The 22,686-nt window shown below is 40.6% G+C and overlaps 1 protein-coding gene across 1 annotated transcript in view; it reads right to left on the reverse strand.

Moving 5' to 3' along the window:
* LOC132131342 (protein phosphatase 1 regulatory subunit 29-like) overlaps positions 1-18,563 on the reverse strand; it is a 63,646-nt gene extending 45,083 nt beyond the window's left edge. Inside the window, exon 1 of the mRNA XM_059543362.1 lies at positions 18,353-18,563. The gene's annotated coding sequence lies outside the window, so the exon portion shown is untranslated. The remainder of the gene's footprint in view (positions 1-18,352) is intronic.
* Between the last annotated feature and the right edge of the window lie 4,123 nt (positions 18,564-22,686).

Genomic DNA, 22,686 nt, shown 5'->3' on the forward strand with positions numbered 1-22,686 from the left:
CAAGTAATTGGCCCCAGCCATATCAAATGTCACACACATACACACTGCCACCCACACACTACATTAAATACAGATGAAAAGAGGTGCACCTGACCCCACTGCTCACTTCCTGTGACTCTGAGTCTAACCTGAGACATTCACCTGCATATGAAACAACCTAATGAATGATTGACTACCAGATACTGTGAATTGGTGTTGTTCTAGTAAATCTAAACAGCAAGGTAACCAGATTAAACATGTTAGCAAGTATCATTACACTTGCTATTAGCGATGCAATGCACTTGTGTAAGTGTGTGGCCACAAACTGAAAAGTTATTCTAATTAATAGTTTTTTCAAACCTGATTATAAGTAGTATCAACAGCTCTTAAACACATTTTCATGTATAAAGTGAATAGTATCTATTTGAAGAATAGATATTCTTCAAACGAGCCAGTGGTAAGGTTACAAAGAAGGCGATAACAGCTAGCAGTCTCCTTGCCGAGTTAAATGCTCTTCACCCACGACAAAGTCACCCTGAGCTAATCATTGTGATTCAGCTCAAAAGGAACAGGAACAAAGAATGAATCAGACCACAAGTGGCGAGCCACAGTTCTGAAATACTTTCGTTATTACTCAGCGGTCCTTAAAGGGGTCATCGGGTGCCCATTTTCCACAAGTTGATATGATTATTTAGGGTCTTAATGAAAAGTCTGTAACATAGTTTGGAGATAATTTATCAATGGTAGTGTAAAAAACATTTTTTTTACCCTGTCAAAAACAGCTTTTTTCAGAGCAAGCCGTTTTGTAGCATTTTCCTTTAAATGTTAATGAGCTCTGCTGACCACGCCCTTCTCTTCCGAGCTGCTCTTTGAGGGACTGTTTACTTTAACTGTAATCATAAAAATTGCTAATTAGCACATTATTATGAAAGGTGATCTGCAAAGATTCATTTAAAAAACCTTATACTTAATTTTTCTGTTGGTGAAGCTGGACCACAAATGATTTGCATGAAAATAGATGCATTTAGGTAAATTGGGGGCGCATTCACTTCAGAAACAAACTAATAGTAAAGTAGAAGTAAATGAAGACTGCTGTGTTCATTATTACGACAGACAGAACGACAGAACACCTCAACAACTTAGTCATTCTTGTCTACATCTGCTCTGGCAGTGAAACTATAGGGGACTGATGACAGCTCTCTCACGGTGGATCTTAGGTAAGAGGCCAGTCCAGTCTGTGCTAAAACACCACTGTCAATCAAACTATCATGGGAGGGGCCCGTCTGTGTGGTAATATTTTAGTAGATTAAAAACAATTTAATAAAATAAACACTGGGTGGATTTTTATGACTATAGGGTGGTTGTGTACACACACTGCCAACACACATTTCAGTTCAAACAACTTGTAAAAGTGCATGTAGCAGCCGATGACCCCTTTAACGAAAAATAGCAATATTTTTCTCATTCATGTGCACACTGGATCAGAATCAGAATCAGAATCAGAATGAGCTTTATTGCCAGGTATGTTCACACATACGAGGAATTTGTTTTCGTGACAGAGCTCCGCAGTGCAACATAACAGCGACAGAACAAAAAACACAATAAGGAATAAAAATACAAAAAAATACAAATAGGTGGGTAAGGATTGACAATATACAAATTGACAATGTATGGCAGGTATATTAAAATGAGCATTTATGTATGTACATGTATATTATGTGGAAAAGTTTTAACTGTACGCTAAGTATGTGTGTTGGATAAATAAGTGTATGTGTATATAAATATAAGTAGTGTAGTGTGTTCCATGTATGTACATGTATATTATGTGCAAAAGATTTAAGTGTACGCTAAGTATGTGTGTTGGATAAAAAGTGTAGTGTATATAAATATAAATAGTGTAGTGTGTCCCACAGTTATTATCAGCTGTTCATAAGATGGATTGCCTGAGGGAAGAAACTGTCCCTGTGTCTGGTCGTTCTGGTGCTCAGTGCTCTGTAGCGTCGACCAGATGGCAACAGTTCAAAGAGGGAGTGTGCTGGATGTGAGGGGTCCAGAGTGATTTTAACAGCCCTTTTGCTCACTCTGGATAAGTACAGTTCTTGAATAGATGGGAGGGTCTATTCAAAGTAGGATCAATCATCCTACTCAGATGGGAGGTAATTCTCTTAAGGTGATTTTTTTTTTCTAATGTAGATTATTTCACCACAAACAGCTAAGGCTATAAAATTGCAGAAAGGCGATATAGTCCGATCTTGGTGCTTTTTTGTTCACATTTGCTGAACAATCATCTATGCTAACACTGCTAAATTGATATGTGTAAACAAACTCTGTAAAACTTAGCATACACAGGATCAAAGCAGCTAGAACAGACCTTACAAACTTACATTTTTTAGTAGTATTTCTGAGTGTGTTTTCAAAACAAACTAGATTTAGCAGTAACAAGCTAGTGACAAAGTGCTATACTGCAGCTTTCTGTCACAATGCCCTGTTGAAAAAAAAACTTTATGCTGGTTAGGTATGTTTTGAAGCACAGCTACTGGATTAAGCTGGTAATGTGCTGGTTTAAGATGGTCATATGCTGGTCCTTAGCAGGACCTAGTTGCTTGGACCAGCTTAGGACCAGCACATGACCAGTTTAGGACCAGCTTAAACCAGCTCGTGACCAGCTAAGGACCATCTTAAACCAGCAGCAATTCAAAAAATACCTAACCATAATATGCTGGGGTTAAACAGGGTGCAGTGCACTTACAACATTAGCAAAACAGGTAACAATCAAACACATGGTCTAGAAACATTTCTAAAAACGGAATTGTTTGTTTTAGCAGAAAGACAAGAAACATTAATGTCAAGAGTTTGTGCTCTTTGTTGTTATTATTGACCAATGTATCAAAGTGTCATGTCACAGTTTTCTATGACAGCATACTGGTCTAACAGCATTAGCCAAACTACCTGAGGTAATAATCAAAAAGACTCTCCTTAAATGTCTCCTAAAATTGCAATGAATAGTTTTAGCAACTGCTTGTTTTAAAGTAAACAGACGAGAAACATCAGTGCCAACAGTTTATGCTGTTTGGTGTTAGCTACTATTGAGCAAAATAACAAAATGCTATATCACAGTTTGTCACATCATCTTGCGCTACAAACATTAGCAAACAGTCTGAGGTAATAATCAAACAGACTTTCATTAAATGTCTCCTAAAATACAATAACTGGCTATAACAATGGTTTGTTTTAGTGGAAACAGACAAGAAACATCAATACCAAAAGTTTATGATGTTTGGTGTAAGCTACTATTGACTAAAATAACAAAATGACAAAAAAACAAATTAGCCAGACAATCTGAGGTAATAAATCAAACACAGCCTTATAAAATGTCTCCTAAGAATGCAATAAGTTGATAAAGGAAGGTTGTTATATTTTTTCCCCCAAGATACAATGACAACAAACTTTTTTAATTGATGCTGTTTGGTGTTAGCAACTATTGACCCAAGTAATATTACCAAACAAAGATGTGTATTTGTTCATCGGCTTTTAGTAAGCTGCCATAAACTTAGGCAAAGCATAGCATAGCATAGCTAACTCCTTTTACTAGCTAACTTGACTGTATTAACTTTAAACAACAAGTAACATATAGTTTGATAAGTTACAGTTACTGGACAAAGCTAGGCATTTACTCCATGGCCTGTTCCTAAGAAGGAAATTGAAGAATTTAGACCACATTGACTTTTCTGAAATACTCTATTCTTCTGTCTCCCTGTTCATCCATCCACATTAATGAAGAAGAGGGGCAGAAGAGCACGCTGGGATAGCTTTTGGAAGGCCAGCCCCACATGTACAGCCCTAGACCCAAGTGGTAATTACCAAGGACCTTGCCAAACTCTATTATTTATCTCCATTTCCTCCATTCCATTTTTTTGCAGAGTATCAATTTATCTTAGACACCTAGTGTGTCAATCGGATGACAAAAACATGTTCTTTAAAATGTATTCTCTCATACCTCTCTTTCTTTTTTGCCAGTTTGTTCGTCTGCCAATCCCACTGGTGCCCATTACTGAGTGAGGATGACAACAACAGACTTCTCTTTCTGGGTGCAAAAAATCATCTACAATCACACTTTACAACAGAAGTACTCACATACACACCTAAACGCCAGGATACACACACACACACACACACACACACACACTCGGTTCTCACAACACAGCCCATTACATTTGACCTTTTTCATAAAAAGCCTCCTTCGAGAGCTTTTCACTCAAGACTAGATGCTTCATGACCAGGTCCATATGCCATTTCCTCCTAGTACCCAAAGTGTCTATTCATTCGGAGAGCCTTTAATTGGTTGTTTGGGTCACTCCTTCCTCGTTGTGAATGTTAAATTAGCTGTTTGTTCGGTGATAACCTATAAAAGTGAGTAGTAAGGGAGCGGAACGTATATCAATTAATGCCTCTTTCCATACCTTTCACCTTTTCTTCCTCTCCCTGTGGAGTAAGGAGAGATGTGAATACGCATGCTAATTATTCAGTGTAATGATTAGTCCCTCTAGTTAAGAAGCAAACACGCTCAGCATTATTGACGGCTTGGCCAAATAGTGGATGGGTGTATTTCACAATGCCAAATGGTCAACACTCCTTCAAGCACAAACAACAAGAAAATGCAGTTCAATAATATATAGAGATTTTGCATTATTTACTTATATAACTTAAATTATTTACACATGTGACAACATGGAAAGATGGAAAAAGGTGAAAATATAGATAAAAAAATGTCAAAACATGAAATTTTAGGTCTTTTTTTTTTCTTCATAATTTAGCCAGCAGTATTACAGTTTTAAGACAGCATACTGTATGTGACCCTGTACCAGAAAACTGAAGTCTTAAGTCGCTGGGGTATATTTATAGCAATAGCCAAAAAAAAAACACTTGCATTGGTCAAAATTCTTGATTTTTCTTTTTGGCCAAAAGTCATTAGGATATTAAGTAAATATCATGTTCCATGAAAATATTTTGTAAACTTCCTAAGGTAAATATATCGAATGATATATTGTTTAGTAATATGCATTGCTAAGAATTCATTGGGACAACTTTTAAAGGTGATTTTTTTTTCAATATTTCAAATTTTTTGCACCCCTCAGATTCCAGATTTACAAATAGTTGTATTTTAGCCAAATATTGTCAGATCCTAATACACCCATTCAGATGATGTACCTGTATAAATCTCAATTTAAGATTGACACTTAAGACTGGTTTTGTGGACCAGGGGCACATATTGTAAATAAATAAATAAATAAATAGTTGTATACGAACTCATCCATGGTTCTAATACTCTGTACTTTATTACAATTTCACAATTCTCATGAATAAAACATAAATATAAAGCTCTATTGAACTTTGTGATGCAGTGGGGGAAAAAAACAAGCTTGCACAAAAATATTTTATTTGGAATAACAGCAAAATCAAATAATACTTTTTCTTCAAGCATCAAAATGCTTTTAAAATTCAGTTACTGTAGATGCTCATATGTAGATGTCATATCTTCACCACAGGCCTGAGGAGGAGGGGAAAAAAAGCTTTTTCCTTCACAGTAAATGAGAGGTTGAGGGGAGAGAGGAGGTTAGGGCCGAGGGGAACTAATGATGAGAAATCAGCGTGCAATCTCACCGCCCTGAAATGACCAGCTGATGAAAGCCAGAAGAAACATATAACATATAATCGAGATGAGGCGGCCACCCAACACCAAGTGTTAATAATTAAATGCATGCAGTATCTGTTCAATCACTTGCCCTCTCTTGTACGTACACATTCTCTGATCTTGTAGAAAAAGTCACAATAACTATATTCTAAATATAATCATTAAGCGAGAAGTTGAATATCAGGAATTCACACATTTCAGACCAGATCTTTTGATCATCGGCTCTCGTAAGATCTAGTGCTTCTAACAAACTTTCAATGCATAAGTGAGGGAAAAACATCTCTGTTACAAGCCAAGGGCTCAGATGTTATGTTAACAAGTTACAGGCCAAATGCAAGTTACAGTCTTGTTGCAAAAGCTTTTATTATGTTTGAATATCATATCTTGGTGAGGATATCATATTTGTTGTTCTTAAATTAAGCAAATTATAAACACCATGAGACCTGTGATTCCCCTCTCTCAGATCAGGTCCGTGTTTTCTACAATAATACATAAACCTGTCCACGTACAAATTGGAACACATTGCCTCCTTGCCTTACAAGAATTATTTCTGTTTTATTTTATTTTTTTCTGTTCATACACACACACACATACTGTACATACATATGCAAACTAAATGTAAATGTTGGAAATGTATTTCATTTATTCAGTTAGAGTTACTGAGTGAATGAATCCATCAAACATGATGGATAGAACAACTGAATGATTGAATGGTAGAAAGATAAAATGATAGATAGATGCATTGAGCAGCAAGATCACAGCACATCTCAATTCTCACAAAGATGTGTTCTGTGTCCTCACGTCCTTTCGAGTTTCGTTCTTTCAAGGCAGCCTGGGGTGAACAGCCTCCACGAGAACTCGAGAACAGCCTTTTTCTCTCTCTTTCTCTGGCTATCACTTCCAAATTCACCTACTTTTATGGCCCCAGTCCTTGTTCCTTTCTCCTCACCTCGATCCTTTCATTTTAATCACCTGCCCTCTCAACTCTTATCAGTCTTTTCCTCCTCTCATTTCCTCTCCCATTCAACTACCTTTCATCCACCTGACTCATTCTTTTACTCCCCTACCCTTTTACTCCCATTCAATCCTGTAATATTTTTCTTTCATACCTTCTCTTTCTTTTTTGTGCTTTTTTGTAATTCCAGGAGTGTGACCAGACAGCTGATGAGAACACAATCAGTGTTGTCAAAACCAGGACCACCCACTGACTGAACAAACCATCCTGAAAATAGCCCCCTTAACCCCCTGCCACAGAAAAAAACATACCGCTCCACATCTGCATTATTGCATGCATCCAGTAAGAAACATGCAGCAACACCTGTCTCATTATGGTTTTGATGTGCTGCCATTGTGATCATTATCTCCTCCTGTTCTTGCCTCTTTATTTCACCTGTTTTTGAGAGTATTGAGAGTGAGACAAAGACAAACACATACAGAGAAAAATATGGCCAGGAGTTTTTGGGGGAGTGCCAGTCACACTTGTTAGTGTGCCAGTCGTGACTAGCAGAAGCGAGGGAAAGCCAGTTATAGAGTGATCCTAATACAGTCCAGGATGACGTGATTCCCTAAGCACATGATAAACTAAATAATAAAAAAACAACTATAAGCTGAAACTAAAACAAAATATTTGTAGAATTATAGGGCACAAAAAAAAATTATAATAACAATTGTGTCAATTAGTGCATTATATTTAGCAGCCAAAAAAAATACATTTAAATAAACTAATAATAGAAAATTATAAAATCTCACACTAAATTCAAACGGACAAATTAAACATAAAACTAATACAAATAATCCTGTTTTCAAACTTGTGAAACACGAAAGGAGATACTGTGCAGAATGTCCAAGCTGTTTGTTTCTATCCAAAGAAAGTCAATTGTGATATATAGCCAAGCTCCAAAATGAACAAAAGAAAACTATTAATCATATGAGTTCCATATGACTTTTGCCGTATTTTCATATGACAGTATGTAAAAAAAAACGTCTCAAGGTTACGTATGTAACCCTAGTTCCTTGAAGGAACGAGACGCTGCGTCGAAACGCTTTTGGGGAACGTCCCTGACGAGACCGACTCTGAATATCGTGTGCAATCAGTCCATCGGAAAGGCGTGACGTCACGGGCGGGGTGACGTAGCGACCAGGAAGCTATAAAAGCACGTGCCGTGCAGCTGGCTTCAGCTTCGAGTAGGGAAGCAAGCGCCGGCAGGGGTGCCGGGAGTATGGCTCTGCGACGCAGCGTCTCGTTCCTTCAAGGAACTAGGGTTACATACGTAACCTTGAGACGTTCCTTTTCAGGAACTCGAGCTGCGTCGAAACGCTTTTGGGGAACGATGTGCCCACGCTGCCAGACTTCCAAATCCCTGCCTAGTGTGTAGTCAAAAGAGCACAGCTAAGACGAGAGAACAGACGAGCCCGGCGTGGCTCGCATGTCAAGATCGTAAAATCGGACAAATGTGGAGGGCGTGGACCACCCCGCAGCGTTGCAGATGTCCAAGAGGGACACACCTGCTGAGAAGGCCTTGGAGGCCGCCATACTCCGAGTAGAGTGAGCCTTGGCCCCCAAAGGAGGGGGAAGACCAGAGGACTCATAGGAGAAGTTGATAGCCTCGACTATCCAACGACTAAGGGTCTGCTTGGTGGCAGGAGAACCCTTGTTAGAAGGACCGTAGCAAACAAGCAATTGGTCTGATTTCCTCCACAGGGCAGCTCTGTGGACGTATGCGTCCAGTGCTCGCACTGGACACATACAGTTTAGCTTCTCTTGGTCTGGCTCCCGAAAGGGAGGAGGACAGAAGGCCTGCAGTACGATAGGCTGTGGTGTAACAGAGGGAACCTTCGGAACGTAACCCGCTCGAGGGTATAAGAATGCTTTGGCCATACCAGGGGCAAAGTCTAAGTAGGTAGGGGCCACCGAAAGAGCCTGAAGATCTCCAACTCTCTTTAGTGAGGTGATTGCCAGTAATAGGGCAGTTTTAAGTGTCAGATGTCTATCTGAGATATCTTGTATTGGCTCGAATGGAGCTTTACAAAGAGCCTCTAGAACCACAACCAAATCCCAGGGGGGAACACGGGATCGTACTGGAGGTCTCAGCCTCAGCGCACCGCGGAGGAAACGTGTAACTAGGGGGTGTCTTGCGCACCAACACATGGTGACCTCTCAGGTCTGGGAGGAAATATTTCAATGCTCGATAGACCGCTAGTATCTCTAGGCAATTGATGTGCCATGTTAGATGGCGACCACTCCACAGACCGCGGGCAGGGTGGCCGCTCATGACCGCACCCCAACCGGTGAGGGACGCATCTGTCGCTAGCGTTACACGGCGACAAGGAACTCCCAGCACCGGGCCCTGATTCAAGAACCAAGGTTTCCTCCACATGTCTAAGGCACGAAGGCACCGCCGCGTGACCTTGATAACTCGACGTGGATTTCCCCTCGGGGAAAAGCCCTTGGACTTGAGCCACCACTGTAGGGGTCTCATGTACAGCAGGCCAAAAGGTATCACGTTGGACGCAGCTGCCATCAGCCCTAACAATCTCTGGAATTGTTTGACAGTGAGTGACTGGCCTTCTTTGACTCTCTCGACTGATGTGAGGATCGACTCGATCCGAGCAGGAGACAAACGTGCCTGCATCGTGGTCGAATTCCACACTACGCCTAGATAGGTGGTTCTCTGAACTGGAGAAAGTACACTCTTCTTGGCGTTTAGTCTCAAACCCAGCTCCCCCATGTGTGCGAGAACGACATCTCGATGTCGAGCCGCCATCTGCTCTGATTGAGCTAGGATCAACCAATCGTCGATATAATTTAAAATGCGGATGCCCTGCATACGGAGGGATACCAGAGCCGCATCCATACATTTCGTGAACGTGCGGGGTGAGAGTGCGAGGCCAAAGGGAAGTACTCGATATTGATAAGCTTTGCCCCCGAAAGCGAACCTCAGAAACTTCCTGTGTTGTGGAAGGATGGATATGTGGAAGTATGCGTCTTTGAGATCTATTGTGACAAACCAGTCCTCGGATCTGATTTGAGCTACAACCTGGTTGACAGTGAGCATCTTGAACTTCAGTGACATAACTGAGCGGTTCAGGAGACGCAAGTCTAGGATCGGACGCAACCCCCCATCCTTCTTTGGAACTATGAAATACCGGCTGTAAAATCCGGATTCCCTGTCTAGAGGAGGGACCACCTCGATGGCCTCCTTCCTTAATAGGGTATTCACTTCTTGTTCCATAGCCAGAGCCTGCTGGGGGCCGACCACAGTCGGTGTAACCCCGTTGAACTTCGGTGGTGGATGACCGAACTGAATGCAATAGCCTCTTTCTATTGTACGCAGGACCCATTGAGATACATTTGGCAGTAGCTTCCACGCTGCTAAATAATCTACTAAGGGAATCAGTCTCTCGAGACTGACCTTTGGTGTAAGAGGCCCCCGAAGGGGCGGCGAGCATCCCAGCTCCGCTACGCTCACGGGCGGAAGTAACTGGGAGTGGCGCTCGCTGGAGGCCGCTGCGCCCTGAAACTCTGGCAGGGTTGGCAGACCGACCTCCTGAGGGTACTGAGGTGAGACGGGCACCGTGTAATGAGGTGAACCGCGCTCTACCCCAGCAGGGGCTACCCTCTGGATCCTGGCGTCAGGATCTTTTCGTCGAGGACTTCCCGGGCTTCGATGACAGATCTTAAATCGGCTTTCGCCCTAGAGCCCCCGACTCAGAGCGTCGTTGCCCTCGGTCCCGACGTGGGGGAGCACGAGTGGCGACGCTCTGCTTCTGCGCTTCCCGGTGTGAGGAGCCGGTATGTGGCGTGGTCATCTCCCGCCCAGATGCACCACGAGAGCGACGAGGGAGGAAACTCTGGAACGCCGCCGCCTGCTTGTGCGCCTCCTGGAACCTGTCGACGACAGTATTAACTGTGTCGCCGAACAGGCCCGAGGCTTGAAGCGGGGCGTCCAGGAGGCAGACCCTGTCTCGTTCTTTAATTTCTGACAGGGTCAGCCACAAATGCCTCTCCGCGGCCACTAAAGCTGCCATAGACCACCCAATTGCGCGAGCGGTCTCCTTAGTGGCGCGGAGGGAGAGATCAGCGGTCTTTCTGAGTTCTTCAATCTCTTCAGACTTAATCCCCTCCCCCTCATCGACATCTCTCAGCAGGTCAGCCTGATAAGCTTGCAGGACTGCCATAGTATGAAGGCACGCCCCAGCCTGACCTGCTGCCACATAACCTTTGCCCACTAGCGATGATGTAACTCGAAGCGGCTTAGTGGGCAATGTCGGAGCCTTTAGAGACGAGGCCGAACCGGGTGACAGATAGCCCGCAAGCGTCTGTTCAACCCGTGGCATCGCTCTATAACCACGCTCTCCCAGCCCCATCACGTTGCCATAATATAGTGAATCAGGGCCAAAGAGGCGGGTCGAATACGGGTGTTTCCAAGATTTCGATAACTCATCATGGAGATCGGGAAAATATGGAAGGCTCCGACGTGGAGGTGGTTGCTTCGGCCGCAGAAAGCGTTCGTCTAATTTGCTTCTCTGCGGCTCAGTCTGTTTTTCAGCAGGCCAGTCGATTTTTAATTTATCTACTGCCCGCGTGACCACCTCCAAAAGCTCCTCATACTGGGGCGACAGGGGTGGCGAATCCCCAGCAACAGTCTCCACATCGACCTCCTCGGAGGACGAGAGGTGAAGAGCTGATCCCTCACCCTGGGGGGAAGAAACCGACGAGCGTGCTTCCGAACCCAGGGTTTGGGCGCCGGATCTGGCAGATGAGGAAGGAGATAAGGACTGGCCCGTCTCCATTCCTTCTGACAGATCCACCTGCGAACCCCACGAGTGCAGCAGCCGCTCTGCCTCGGCAGAAGCGGGGCCAGCACCGCGAGGAACGCTGGTGAAGGCTCCCTCCTCGAAGAGAGCCCTCCGGGATCGAAGCGTCCGCATTGGCAAACGTTCGCAATGCGGGCAGTCGGCCCCCTCGAGAGCCGACTCAGCGTGCTTCGATCCCAGGCAAGCCACGCACAGCCTGTGTGTATCCCCACTCGTAATGTAGCGAGTGCAGGGAGGAACACACAGTCTGTAACGCGGCTTGGAATCGCCCTTCAAATGTTTGGTCTTTTGCTTCTGCTTAGGCATATTGAGCTGTTTTAGCGATCTTTTTAAGCTAAGGGACAGACAACAATAAATAGGACCAACAGGACAGACTTTTGCACATGCACACACAGAGCGCTTGCTGACAGATTCGAAGCTGAAGCCAGCTGCACGGCACGTGCTTTTATAGCTTCCTGGTCGCTACGTCATCCCGCCCGTGACGTCACGCCTTTCCGATGGACTGATTGCACACGATATTCAGAGTCGGTCTCGTCAGGGACGTTCCCCAAAAGCGTTTCGACGCAGCTCGAGTTCCTGAAAAGGAACTAAATTTAATTTATTACAAATAAGAATATGTATTAAACATCTTTCCCTGTAGCCTACACTTAAATTTTTTGTGTAAAACTGAATTTGTGGACTACAACAAGCTGCTCTAGGACCAGTTTATCAAATTACTAATGATTTTCAGGAGCAACTGACCCCACATCAGTCTTCAATTCTGCAGTTTCCGTTTAATAAGAGTAACAGTGCAGGGATCAGAGTGCTGGGTAATATGGTCTCTGCTTGTGGTCAGCTAAAGCACAGCTGTAATTTACAGCGACTGTTTACCAAGTCAAGCAGAATTCAAGAGGTCGAGTGGCATCTTCAGCTCAGACTCATCTGGTCATTAATCACTTTGAGTTGATTCACTCCAACCAAAAAGAATGACTGAGAACAGCAGGACGAGAGTCACATGCAAGCCACAGATGTCTGAGATGTATTCTACCCCACAGCTACCACTGAATGAACTGGATTGATTTTCAGCATTGCTGGTTTACAAGATTGTGCTATTTTTGTAGCCTCAGACAGGCCGTTCACACACTGTCTGTGCTATTATTTAATTGTCTGTGTGTATGCATAAGACATCCTATGTGGATGGCCATTAATTATAAAACATGTTTAAATATGGGACAAAATAAAAAAGTTCTCTGCATTCACTGAACTGGTTGTAATAGACCTGACAGAAATTGAATATATCTAGCAATCATTAAACTAATTTCTGATAAATAACTCCTTGCCGAAGTAATATAGACACTGGGTTCCTAGTAAAGATTAAAAATCAGGTCAATTTATATGATAATAATAACCAAACTGGAGGCAAGGTAAATGTGTGTAATTCAAATGCTTTTATCATGGTTTCAAAAGCATATCAAATCCAAGCTATCTATGCTGTTTTTAATTGTGGAGGCTATTTAATGTTTTAGGAGAACCTACTGGCCTACAATTTTTAGAGAGAGAGAGAAAGAGGGAAAGAGAGTGATGCATTTCCCCTTAGAAAGTAACGATTTAGGAAAAGCCTAAAAAATAGAAGACATGCAACACTGAGCCAAGACACACAAACGTTCAAACAGTGAGCGATTTGCTCAAGCACATGACAGGTGAGGATACATCAAACTGAATGTGAACTTAAGTGGAGGGCCAGTAAAATTTTCCATCCTTCCTGCTTCCTGTCGTCTTATCTCTTCTCTGGTTCTCTATATCCTGCGGCTCAGTGGAGGGAGTACTGTACTGTATAATATGCAGCATCATGTAGCAGTAGGCAAAAAGTCCTGCAGGATTCAATAACAAGAAGCTCATAAGATTAGCGTGACGCTAATGCAGATGAGCCACTGGGGTGGAGAAGCCAGAAAAGATCCCCCATCCCTGGAAACCAATAGAGGATGCCAATTCTCACTGATCTGGCACTTGCCTTTTCCCTCACACCCCAATGTTTAACAGCAATAGTAGCTCTGGTGCTGTACAAGGTGAAGACCCCAATAAAGGGGAAGTGCAGGCATTTGGCTGGGTAGCCGAGATTGAAGGGGGAAGATGTAAGATGGACGTTTATTGTAGAGAGAGGTTGGGTGTACGACAGGGTTGTCTACATGCCTGAGTTGCTGGAATGGGTAACTAGCACCTGGCAACTACTGTAGTTCTGGCTAACCATTGACTAGAGAGAGATGGAATAGATTAGTGTGGAATCCTAATGGCCGTGGGTGGAGCTCTGCCCGGTAACTCCCTCTCATTGGTCCCCCGAAAGGTATCTTATCCAATGATTGAGCAGTAAATGGAAAAATTCCACCAGGACTGGCAGGGTTCCACTCCATCAGGCTTGGCTCCATTTCCCACACAACAAACAAATGAACAAACAGCAAAACAAGAAATAACCCACTGCCCTCATTAACAAGTCTCAAAGGAATTTTGGTTCGAAGAAATGGACAAGTCTTTATCGTGATAGTCAAAATGGTCTTTATCGCTCCAAGTCGAAGAAGTCCTTGGTAAGGCGTCCAGGTAACAAATGCCCCAGTGAGCCTAAGGAGTAAGGACAGAAGTAGAGAGAGCATAGGAATTGGCCACTAACACAATACTATACAAGCCCGAATTTATCTTGGATAACCCAGCACACACACGCAAAATACCAAACAGTCTGTCCGAAAGCCCCTTATCTACGTTGGAGCTGCTGAAAAATTAAACTAGCATGTATCGGCTGTTCCCATCAGAGCCACACGCATATGCTCGACTTGCCAAGCAGTCTCTCATGCAGCAGCACACATTCAGTAACACTTCATTGCACAAGAGGCAACATGTCGCCAAGGCAATCTGGGGTGCCGACAAGTAGTTTGACAGGAGCATTGGAGTATGGTAGGAGATGGAGATGATAGAGAGTGAAGAGAAGGCACTCATTTACTCAAAGTTACACTGCTTTCCAAAAGGCCTAATGGATAAAATCTTTCTAAGAGTCTCTGTCCAAAAATTCACCTGCTAGATCTTGCTCAGTACTTTGAGATGCTCACTGGAAGATACAGGAACTTAACAATGTCCCCCATGCAGTGTAAATCACTGCACAGAATATGCATATTAGGGTTGTGACGGTGAGGAAATTTTCCCAATGGTTAATCGACATGTGAGGGGTTCACTGGAGTTTTCCCTTTTTTCATCGATTTCCTTACTTTTAAATAGTTTGTAAATGGCCATGCACATTTTACTTTTGCTTTCGAATTAGCAGCAATTCAGCTTCAATTGCTTCAGTGGACAAAAACAAAATGGTACAATGACAAACTCAGTTATATTAAACATAGCCATTTTATTAACAAACCGTATAGAAAATACTGCCTGAATATTTCTGAGTTTTCCTGTTTGTGTTACCTCCTCCCTTCTGTGTTCTTTCACTCTACTTTCTTTAGTCTCTCCTCTCTCTGTATCTCACTGTATGCATGAATGCACATATGTTTATATCTCTTCTCGGGTTCAAATGGTGAGATATATATAAAATCTACTGATATAACAATAAACTTTGAAGAAGGCTGTGACTCTTCCCATGGGCCCATGCATTCATAAGTTCTGGGACTGAGAATACTTTGGGGGTAACGAGAAATAACGGGATTTATTAATTTTTAACAGTTGCCAAACAGGCGCTTTTGCATTTCATTTCTAAACTAAATCTTCTGCCATCGCCTTCTCACCTCACTTTTCTTGTTGGTCATCTTGACTCACTGTAGTCACATGATAAATTAAATCTGACTCCAGCTGCTGCTGATCTGTGATGTGACTGTCATTCGGCATACTCCGTTTTTAATTGTAGTGTCTGTTCTCTAATTTAACTAAATTATTTTTGTTACTATAATATAAATATTATTTATCCATATTCAATGGAGGGACAGAAAGCTCTCGGACTAAATCTAAAATATCTTAAACTGTGTTCCAAAGATGAACAGAGGTCATACAGGTTTGGAATGACATGAGAGTCATTAATGATATAATTTTCATTTTTGGATGAACTAAGCCTTTAACACCAGTAACACATAATATTAAAGCAAGCCTAATGCATACTGCAGACAAAACTGGACTTTCTCAATCTGCCAAGATCTAATCTGATCAGCTGGATTTAATAAATTTTTGTGATTAAAGGCAAAGTTTTTTCTATCAGTCAGCTTTGAAACCAAGTCTTATTTACAAGGAAGCAAGTTGATTCAACAAGTCCTTTTGAGAAAGAACTAATTACTGGATTTGCCAAAGCTCACCAGGTTATTGGCATCAAATCACATGAAAGCAAAATCAAGTTGAGCTTGGTAGCTTTTACATGTCAGTCAGACCGTCTCCCTTGGCAATACTTGGCTGTATGTGTACCAGATTTTGTGCCACAATGTCAGGAAAAGTCAGGCTAAATCTGGGCTGGTACCTACAAGTTCCTTGCATGCCTACAAGGGTTGTTCAACAATCTATTGCCGTTGTGTCTTCAGTGCAGTCTGGTGCAAGACACAATGGTAATCGATCACTGATCGACCCTTGCAAAGATGTAAGCAACCAACGACCATTCTGTTTTCAGCCCACTTGTTATTCTACAGTCCCTGTAGTAAGTGTATCTTCAGTTGGGATAAAAATCTGATTGGAATGTTTTTCTTTTCACCTGTTCTCTCTTGGCCCATTCCTTAGGGACTAATTGAATATATTTTCAGCATGCACAATCCAAGTTATTGAAACGTGGACTGACTGAGTCTATACTACAATGACTGGCCCTTTGCTTCTGAACCCTCAGGAGAAGATACAAACTCATTCAAACAAAAGAAAATCCTTTGAGGCAACTGGAGCTGAGGACAAGCAAGCAAACAAATCCTGCCTTCTGGAACCACATTGAATCGAGACAAACGTTAAAAAGCACTATAAAACACAGCAGAAAATGAACAAATTTTGTGTTCTCGCTCAAGTGAAATGTTTACCTCCACCTTACGCAGATACAAGCCATTATTGCAGCCATGACAACGTAGGTTAATCCCTTCATTACTTACAATGTGGATAAATGAGGTATATTAGGTTATTTAAACTTGATTTAACTTAAGTTTCTATTGGCATTGTGCAGGCTGTCTCTGTATAAAGAAACACAAGAGATTTTATTGGGCGTTATATTACTGAAAAAGTTTTTAACACATTTTTCTTATTATTAAAGGAGGACTACTTCACGACAGTGTGCTAAAAGTGTGACAAACACACTCAACACATGCACATACACAGACTAAAGTACGGTAACATTCTCCCACTGGCTGCCAGACTTTCTCTGTTGGACCTCAGAGTTGGAACACAAATCACAGCAGGATAACAGCAGGGAATGTCTGGTGATTTCTAAAGTAAGTGTGTCTCTGTTTGTGTTGAGCATCAGACAAAAAGTTATTACCTGACTGCCTGACAAAAAGAGATATAATGTCAAAAAGAGAGATATATGAGGTACTCATATCCAAGCAAATTGCATGATTTTATAGCATTTGTTCTTTTAAAGGCTTTTATTAATTCATATTTATTCTAAATTACCCAAGATAAAATGACCTTTTAATTATTTCTTAGAAATTATTGCTCAAAACAGTATACAGGCAGATAGATGGGCTCAACATTTTTTTCATCTTTGTGTGTGTGTGCATATTCGCCTGTTTGGGATGTTGCCATGACAGAAACCTTGACATTCCAGTTAAAGTTTGAAGGGAGTATAGCCAATGTTTATGCCATTAAGAAAGTTTAGGCTAATCTGGCCAAAGAAGATTTTTTGTTTTATAAATAAATGTTTGTTTAAAAGCAGCCTTTGATCAGCATGTTATTTTACCGTTACGCCCTTACGACTCCGATGAGGTTTTGTTCCATCTTCCATGCGGTGCCAACTCACACCAGGAGCGAAACAACTGGATTCGCGAGACCACAAGATTTGCCTGTGTTTCAGGTTTTTCGTAGATTTTTATTTATTTTTTTTACAAAAAAAATTCTGTTCATATTTGACTTTAAAAGAAACCGAATATTCACAACAGTGCTACAGTCCACTCATATGTTGGTTGTCGTTTACAGTGGTGTCCAATAGGGCTGCATGATTATGACAAAAAATTTTAATTGTCGATTATTCCCTTGAAATTGTAATTGCGATTATTAATTATGATAATCACAATTTACATTTAATTATGTTTCTACTATTGTTTGATTCAACTGCATGCCATATTTTCACATGAAATAAGCTGAAAACACTCTAACTGAAAAACCTTTCGTGCTTTTCTATAGTATTAAGTCTCAAATGTCAAATATACAGCAAATTATTTTCTTCATTAAATTATATAAAAAAAGTACAAATGTGAATGGTATTATAATGTTACACTAAAACTAAAACAATGGAAAAACCCTTTCGATAACATGTAGAAAGAAAAAAACGCATCTTAAGCACGCAGAATAACATAAATGGACTTTCAATGATTAATTGCCACTTCGAACAATTACAGTGTACGTAATTGTGGCATCCAAAATAATATCGCGATTAGAAATTGTATTTATTGTGCAGCCCTAGTGTCCAGTATCATTAATAACTACGTAAAAATACAAGCCTGTTTGCAAAAACTAATTATCTAAGCAAATATGTGTAATACAAAGCTCAGACTAAAATGATTAAGCACCATTTGCAACTACATGCAGAATAATATTCAGAGCAGTAAATGCTACACACAGAAACGGCACAATATTTAATTTTTGCACTATTATAATTAATGCCGATGTTAACGAGCAATAGCATCTATTCACTTTATGTTAACAAGAGGTTTGTGGTACTTAAAAAGTTCTTACCTTTTCACTCTAATAAATCAGCATTCGAAGTGTTATTTGAACTCCCCTCTGATTATAGGATATTTTGGATGGTTCCGGAGGCTTCTTGTTTTAATAGGACTCCACTGCCACTTTTCAGAACCAAAGGTCACTTATGCCACAGTAACAGCTTTGTTTACTTAGATCTTCACAACCAACCAGAGAAGACCCTGCGTTCAAAACACTCAAATCTTCCACTGAGGAAAGATAGAGGGGGAAAAAAGAGAATTTGATTACATTTCAAAAAACAGACTCAATATTCCAGGCGATCCCAGTTTGTTATCATGCACACACAGACACACTTCAGACACGGCCTGAAGATTTGTCAACAGCAAAAGACCATCAAAACTGATTTTTTTTTCTTTTTTTATCCTTAGCATATAAGCAGTGATTTTTCCAGAGAACAAAGCATGTGCAATCACGTATGCCAGTAAACATAAAAAGATTTGAAATTTAGATGGCAGATGAGAATGAGAGATGCTTTCATCTGAGTGAATACTTGATGAGTAGCAGTAACATATACAAATGAAAAAGAGTAAAGAGCCAGATTAAATTTTCTCAGGCGAGACCAGCCTATTCAAATCAACAAATGGAAGAAAATTTACATTATTCGCTATACTGCCTGGCCTGCATCTAACAGACACAATGAAAGGAAAAAAATGGACTAGACCGTTTTACTTAACCTTTTAAATGTCTCCAAAGGTCAGTATCAATTAAAATGTCATTGAGGTCAAACAATTTTAACAATATGTGTGCTTAACTATTTCAATATTTGTGTAAAACAATACACAAATATTTTTTGTATAAATATTTAATAATATTTAATTTATAAATATTATACAACTAATATTTGAATAAATAATATTATACATAAAATGACATATATGAAGAAAGGCTTAGTGAGGCAAAACTGATGGCTATTTTATTCCAAGTGTAATTTCCAAAAAACACAGTAAAAAATATAGACTGTGGTAAAAATATACACTGTGGGACATGGACATGCAAAAAAAAAAAAAAAAAAAGTTTGGAAGCCCAGAAGTGACCATAGATGAAGAACCATCCAACTATACACATATGTAATTCACATCACATGTTCTTTCATCAACCAATTTGACAAGCAGAAACAGAAAGAGATCAAACTATTATTAGATGGAAAGTGAGAAAATGACAGAAATTGAAGATGGGTGATATAATTTGAAAAAGGCAGACAGATATGAAAGGAAATCAGAAAGTCAGAACAAAAGATGTAAAAATAGAAACAAAAGAAGTACTGTATAATAAGCATCAGGGTGCGGATGAGCTGCATTTCTTTCTTCTTTTGTGCACAAGTTTTTTCCAAAGTGACCACACAATTCATTTCCTTTTTGATATCTTTTAGTTTACAAAAAAGATTTATCAGAGCTCTCCAAATTGATTTAGAGAAAGAGAGACAGACAGATAGACGGACTTTGTGCAAGAACATACAACTATATGGCATGGGTCAGCTGTGATTATTCAAGAGCAGATGAAAACAAGCAGGGGAGGATGGAATTGGATGTGAGCGAGCTGAGAAAAGATGAAAATGATGTTTCGATTCAGCGTGGCAGCAATCAATGCGGAGCAGAGAGCCATGACCACATGGAGAGGGAACGATGAATGGGATTTAGAAGGAAACATAAGTCTATGACAGACAGGAAGTGAGTAACTGAATTGCAAACAAAATCAAAAAGAGAATGCACAGACTGTCGGCCTGAATGAAAAGAAAAAAAAGTGACATGACATACAGCCAAGTATCATGACCCATACTCAGAATTCATGCTCTACATTTAACACATCCAAAGTGCACACACACTGTGAACACACACCCGGAGCAGTGGGCAGCCATTTATGCTGCAGCGCCCGGGGAGCAGTTGGGGGTTCGGTGACTTGCTCAAGGGCACCTCAGTCGTGGGATTGCTGGCCTGAGACTCAAACCCACAACCTTAGGTTGAGAAGTCAAACTCTTTAACTACTAGCCCACAATTTCCCTCATTCGACCCAAGCATTCTACTAAGAGAGAAGTTTTAGGAAGAATTATTACAATGTCAAAAGATCTGTAAACATCTATCTTTACTGTATAGATATATGTAATCTCAACTGTTTATTCTAGACTACAATGATATGAAATGCAGAACAAATAAAGTCTAATTCTTCTCGTGTGTTTCGCCTGAGAATAAGACCTCTGTAATCTCAAATGTGTCTTCTGTAGAGCTTCAGTGACATGTGAATATCACAAACTGTGAGCAGATTTGTGAGTAGCAGAGGGCTTAATATTTACCTCTTCAATGCTGTCAGTGGCAATCACCCATACTTTCTATTTACCCTCTGTTATTGTCGAGCTCTCCCATTCTCTTTCAGCACTCCCACTTGTCGCACTTGTCTGTTTATTCTTAATTTCCCAGTCCAGTTCTTCTGTCTGTCTCAGAAAGGCCCAAACATCAAGTTAAAGTCTCAGAGGACAATCTCTCTCCTTTTGCTATGACTGTTTGTGTCACAACAACCTCTCCATCTTTCTCTCTATTAACAGTATCAATTGGCACAGATGTATATTCACACCAACTGCTGTGCAGTTAAATACCTGTGTTTTAAACAAGTCTAATTATTTTGCAAATACCTTACAGCAAAGTGATACATTTCAATATTTTTTCATGTCACAGGGACAATTTTCCCACTTAGTTTGATGATAGAAACATTAATGAGGTTTCATCAAGATAATTAGCTATATTTATTTTTTTCTTATGTGGACGTTATGAGCATCCAAGGCCACAGAGATCTAATGTAAGTTGGATTCATTGAGGAAAAAAAAAGTGTAACGATCATAACTTGCAGAATTTTTATATTTGAGAATACTATCCTTTTATGGCTTGAAGGAAGGTATGTAGTGATAGATAGATAGATAGATAGATAGATAGATAGATAGATAGATAGATAGATAGATAGATAGATAGATAGATAGATAGATAGATAGATAGATAGACCACTTTGCGCAGACTTATGGAAGACCAAGCATTACTTTAACGACAGCTAGTGCGGCAAAAATGCCCACTACCCATCAAATCTTGAAAGATCCCATTAAGATTGTATATGTGCCTAATTACAGTATTGCAGTAATGAGAGCAGGTGGTGTAGTCGACGATGACTCACAATGAAGTGTTCAACGGGCTGTAGCCAGAGGGAAGTATACAGTATCAATCTAAACAAACATGCTGTGATTGAATATCAGTCTTTAGAAAATAAATCATCCCCCAAATTGATGTTTCATTAAAGGATATGAGTAAGAGTGCTATACCGTCACTTCTCCGAGACTTCAGAGGCAAATAGAGTCTTTGAAGATGGGTCAAGTCCTGCTGTTTCACCTTGCAGATAATAAACAGATAGGTATGATTTAAAGCTTTGTTTACCTAAAAATGATGTTTGTATCCCAGATTAAAGAGCAAATTTTTGACTTTTCGTTATTTAGGACATTTGATTTGAGGAGCTTTGATTGAAGAGATTCTTAAACTTTATGTGGAAGGTCTTTGTAGATGCTTTTGAGTTTTTCAGTACATTCATCACAACACAAAACAACTGTCATATGACCTTCATCGTGATGACTTTGAGATGTTTACTTGCCGGATATCATGTAGCAGCTACGGATGTCAAGATTTCTCTCTATTCTTTTTGTTTGTTTCTACCAGACTTACATTCGGTTCTTTACCCAAGAGACAAGCATTGTCAAAATCATCATGCCTATTCAAACCGTACGTGCCCCCTCAATATCGGCAGTGAGGGGATTTCATGTGGGTCGAATAACTTCCTGAAATGTTGGGATATCTGGTTGGAGAGTAACGTGGTATTTGCACAAAAAATAGTAAACTTTGGGTCTTTTATTGATTTGTACATGCTTTCAGCTTGGCTATGATGAAATATTGTGTTTATAAGAAGCACCGACTATGAACTGGTGTAGAAAATCAATGAAAGGTCAACATGCGGACTTTCTCACTGCAGTGCCAGATGATATTCAGTTGCTTGACTGAAATAAACACTTACCAAAAAAGCTAGGTAGCAAGAAGTACTAGTTATTTTTGGGAAAGAAGAGAAACAACTTTCATTAACCTTGGCCATGCTTATATGCAATATAATTTTAGCAGGATTCAGAAGCAGCTTTTCAAGAAACGATCTCTATGGCATCTGGAATCACGAGGTTTAGTGAATTTTCCGCTCTGACAGGATTTGCACACCCACTACATGTTACAGCGTCTTATACATCCCACATTTGGCAAAGCTAAAATACCATTATCACTTTTGTGGTGCCATAT

The sequence above is a fragment of the Carassius carassius genome, chromosome 48 (genome assembly GCF_963082965.1).
Source record: "Carassius carassius chromosome 48, fCarCar2.1, whole genome shotgun sequence".
NCBI lineage: Eukaryota > Metazoa > Chordata > Actinopteri > Cypriniformes > Cyprinidae > Carassius > Carassius carassius.